The sequence below is a fragment of the Salmo trutta genome, chromosome 2 (genome assembly GCF_901001165.1).
Source record: "Salmo trutta chromosome 2, fSalTru1.1, whole genome shotgun sequence".
In the NCBI taxonomy this organism is placed as follows: Eukaryota; Metazoa; Chordata; class Actinopteri; order Salmoniformes; family Salmonidae; genus Salmo; species Salmo trutta.
The window spans coordinates 47,280,500-47,285,903 of record NC_042958.1 but is presented as its reverse complement, the minus strand read 5'-3'; positions in this window follow the sequence as shown (position 1 = coordinate 47,285,903).

Below are 5,404 nucleotides of genomic sequence, written 5' to 3'. Positions count from 1 at the left end.
TATTTTTGGCCACCTCTTAGAGAATGTAAAGTTTGTACACTGCAATGTAACATTTTCCTTTAATATTATTGCACGTTACATATTCCAATACAAATTAATTTACATACTGCAATTAAGTATTTACTAATTCATTGTAATATGGATACGTTTCTAAGATTTTCATACACTTCTGTTCACGTCATCAAAGTGATAAAGGTGTCAGCGTTTGACTGTGTCATGTGACAACAATTCAACAGAACAGATAAACCAGAATGACATTTACTCTCACAGGTAGCCAAAAATAATGTCCTGAAAGCCACACCCCTACTAAACCAAGCCTCCAGTCTTCTGATCTGACCCACTGGATCATAGCTCAATAATCCAACATCAACAAGCCAACCTTGCTCTTTTTTTTTAAACAACCCAAGTAAGTGACCCAATGCCTGCAACCCAGCAGTTGGGTCATCCAAGTATTTGTTTGTGTAAGCCCTTAAAATAAGGCCTTATGAAATACACAGAGTGTTGTGTTAAATAATTACATTTGAATAACCTATTCATGTATAACCTCACTTCACAAAGGACAGAGATTTATATATAGTTGAATGCAACAACCATGTCTCTGTCACTAACAACTTCAGTCATGGGTTGTAACTGTACAATTCACTTGAAGGCAAGGCACTCTGGGAAATATGCAAATAAAGCATTATGCTAAGCCATGCTTTAATTCATCACTGTAAAATATCTATACGGGTCCACACTTTCAGTATTAATTTAACACTAGGGAATTTACTGTGTAGGCTACACACAAACACTTGGGTGCGCATGTGCACACACACAAACTCACACCACGCACGCACATACACTCACAGAAATCAGCACCATGGACAGCCACATCATATTTAGTTTACGTTGCTTGGACTAAATAGTTTTGGGTATATTCACACACCCCCAGTGGGGATGATTTAGTTGCATTGAGACTGTAGAGAGAGAAAGAAAGACGGGGAGAGAGAGGAGGAAAGACAGAGAGAGGAGGAAAGAGAGAGAGAAGGAAAGAGAGAGAGAGAGAGAGAGAGAGAGAGAGAGAGAGAGGAGGAAAGACAGAGAGAGGAGGAAAGACAGAGAGAGAGAGAGAGAGAGAGAGAGAGAGAGAGAGAGGAGGAAAGACAGAGAGAGGAGGAAAGACAGAGAGAGAGAGGAGGAAAGACAGAGAGAGAGAGGAGGAAAGACAGAGAGAGAGAAGGAAAAACAGAGAGAGAGGAGGAAAGACAGAGAGCGAGAGAAGGAAAGCCGTGAGAGAGAGAGGCCAGACGTATACATTACTGTCATTAATGCTGTAATGAATCTGGTTTCATACATTACTGTCATTAATGCTGTAATGAATCTGGCTTCATACATTACTGTCATTAATGCTCTAATGAATCTGGTTTCATACATTACTGTCATTAATGCTCTAATGAATCTGGTTTCATACATTACTGTCATTAATGCTGTAATGAATCTGGTTTCATACATTACTGTCATTAATGCTGTAATGAATCTGGCTTCATACATTACTGTCATTAATGCTCTAATGAATCTGGTTTCATACATTACTGTCATTAATGCTCTAATGAATCTGGTTTCATACACTACTGTCATTAATGCTCTAATGAATCTGGTTTCATACATTACTGTCATTAATGCTCTAATGAATCTGGTTTCATACATTACTGTCATTAATGCTCTAATGAATCTGGTTTCATACATTACTGTCATTAATGCTGTAATGAATCTGGTTTCATACATTGCTGTCATTAATGCTTGTAATGAATCCAGTGGTGTGTATTCGTGGATGCCAAGGGAAGCCAGGGGAAGCCAGGCTTACCCCAAAAATTTACCAAGAAAAAAAAAACACAATATTGTATCTTTCATATCTCTGTGTCTCGTAAATTTCCTTCAATTCACAAAAGGTTGAATGTATCTCACCGCAGAAAGCATCTGAGCAGACGAAACAGCACCCCTCCGCAAGCATTTGGCCTCCCTTGATAAAAAAAATATTTACAGCAATAGCCAATCAGCATTGAGCTTAACTGAGTGAGCGCAGCTGTGAAAGGTCCTGGGGCACCAAAAAATAAAGTTTCAAGAGAAGCCAGTTTGGATTTGGCTTCAGACCAATCACATCAATTGTAAGTCGCTCTGGATAAGAGCGTCTGCTAAATGACTTAAATGTAAATGTAAAATGTAACATCAAAAGCCAAATTTCAAGATTTTTTTTTTATTGTTACATCTTGTTGGCTTGTTGTGCTCCGGTGGCTAGCTAGCTAGCTAGCAAGCTAAAATAGTTTCTTTCATAAATTAGCCATGGATGGAGATAGGGATTTGGACTTGTGGTTCTACTTAATTCTCTGTACTGGCCAATGATTATAACTCCGATTCTGTGCCAACCATAAATTCATAGATTGTGGCCCTGGCCTGAGAGGATGGAAGTTCAATATGTAGGTAGATGTAGTAGGTTAATGTTAACCAGCTGGCATGACGTGTTGTTGCCCATGAAAGGAAGTTAGGTTAGAGAGCAAGCATTTTAGCCAGGTAGCCTAGGAAAACAACAACTAAAAACGTGTTCTGTATGACTGAGTCATAGATGTTTAGGCAACATGAAAGAGGAGGATGGCATTGGCGTTTCTCTACAGGTAGGGTGAGTCAACATGTTTTTTCTATTTACGCGCACACACACACACACACACACACACACACAGAGAGAGAGAGAGCGAGAGAGAGAGAGAGCGAGAGAGAGAGAGAGAAATCAGTACCATGGACAGCCACATCATATTTAGCTTACGTTGATTGGACTAAATAGTTTTTGCTATATTTTAGTTGTCACTGTATTAGATTAAGCATATGTGATTAGATGCTGTTGAAATGTTGTAGTTGAAATGGTGCTGGAATATTGGAGGCAGCTCCTGTTTTCTTTGCGACTTGTGGTAACTCTCTGTGGTTCCAAATCAAATTTTGTTTAGTAGTCTGAAAATGTCAGAAACATTACCTTGCTTGACCATGCTGTAGGTCATGCAACTGTTTGTTTGCTATTCACTGTCTTTATCGTTGTGTCAGTGTCACTTGTTTGCTTTTGGACAACAATCTCCTTCTCCAGGTTAGATGGAGGTCATATTGTATTTGTGTCTCCCCTTTTCGTAGGCCGATTATATGGAACATACAACGCCGTTTTTATTGATCTGTTTGTCAGTGTGTCAGCAGAGTAGGCTGTCATTTGTGTAGTATAAAAAAAATGTGTGTGTGGACTTGGGTGTCCCATACCGGTAAGAAATGAATTCTACTTTCACCCTGGAGAGCACCATCTGCCCCGTGAAGTCCATAAAACATATTGCGTATAACAAACAGTTACATGACCTACAGCATGGTCAAGCAAGGTAATGTTTATGACATTTTCAGACTACTAAATAACTATTGATTTAGAACTACAGAGAGTTACCGCAAGTCACAAAGAAAATTGCGACTGGCCGATGTTCTCCGCTGGTGTCAATAAGATAGGATACTGTTCGCTCAAGTAAGTTAAGAATTTTTATAACTAAAAGACAGATTGGAGTCTTTTCATTGTCAACAGTTTTTCCGCAATTGTATTTTTAAATATCGCGATATGCCTGGCTGGGTCTCTCTGCTTTTCACTGACAGTCGCAACTCAACAATCATCTATTTGATATTTGTAGCGCACGCTGCCCAAATTGCGGGCCCTCCCGACTGTAGGCTATGCGATTTAAAACAATCCACAGATAAAAAAAATGAGAAGCTAAGGATCCCCTGTGGCCAAATCATGCTTTCTGTTGTAGTAGCCCGTATTGAATGATTTTATTTATTTATGTATAGACAGGAGTAAACTAATTAGGCTATACTATCGTTTTGGCAATTTACTTTAGGGAAAGCTTTCCCTAGCTTTATGGACACACCGCCTATGCCTTTAAATGTGGAATAAACACAACCAGTCATGATGTTTTCATCTGATTGTCACACAATGGCCCTCCTGTAGGCTACCTGTCGCACATTCGTTCACTCACAAAATAATTTCAGCATCCAAACCCCAACCGTGCACTGTGCACCCGCGATTTATAAACGGAAATAGACATCTGTTACAAAACACCTCCGTGTATTGTAGTGACATTCTGAGATTGTCATTAGACCTACACTTGTAGTCTGAATTGACGCATCCACTGTTGTCCACGCGTGCCTCGGTCTCAGCCACTCATCTCCACCTTGAGTGTTCTCCTCAAACCACAATGCAATTTGGAGCAAATACCGCCCGGTTTCCAGTCAATTAGAAACATGTTTATGCGGCTGACATGCAGTAGGGTTAAATAATGGTATAATAGCCTATAGTTTTTTTGGTATGTTGTATTAACTGTGATAAGCTCATGTTTTACCTGTACGGCGTACCCCCACTATTTATTTTTGCCAGGATGCGGTACCATACAGGACCGTACCACCTGACTTTCAACCCTGCTCTCCGGTTTTGTAATGAAACAAATGTGTGGTTGAATTTATTCTGCCCTGTGTCTTCTTATTGTCTCGGCCTTAGGCCTATATATCACGGTGGCAAGGCATATGAACTAACAGGTTATAGAGCAAACAACCCAATTATCACAACACATAGGTTGTAATATGGATTTATTTCCTGGATTGGCTTCCCCAATGATTTTACCCATGCACCGCAAGTGAATGAATCTGGTTTCATACATTACTGTCATTAATGCTGTAATGAATCTGGTTTCATACATTACTGTCATTACTGCTGAAATGAATCTGGTTTCATACATTACTGTAATTAATGCTGTAATGAATCTGGTTTCATACATTACTGTCATTAATGCTCTAATGAATCTGGTTTCATACATTACTGTCATTAATGCTCTAATGAATCTGGTTTCATACATTACTGTCATTAATGCTCTAATGAATCTGGTTTCATACATTACTGTCATTACTGCTGTAATGAATCTTGTTTTGATGCGAGCAAGTGTGTATGAGTGTGAGTGTGTGGAAACTAGTGTGTGTTGCCATGGGTGATGACACATCAGTACACTCATAGAATGTCCCCGTGTGTGTCGGTGTGTGTCGGTGTGTGGGGAGGTCATGATAGAGGGAGGAGGGTTAGGAAGAAGGACTGCTGACTTTGATGCCAAGGGACTCAACCAATTCCACAACACACACACACGCCATAATTGATATGATGGAGGAGAGAGGGGGGAAAAATACAAAATAAATGGGAGAGGGAATGAGAGAATGAGAGAGGGGGGGAGAAGGGGGAATATGATGATGAGGAGGAGTGGTATCTACAAAGTCTCTGAGTATCAGGCTCAAAAGAGCATATCTGGGGATTATTTCGACATGCAGGAGTCTCACGCAACTGTAATTACCAGCAGATAGTAACGGAAAG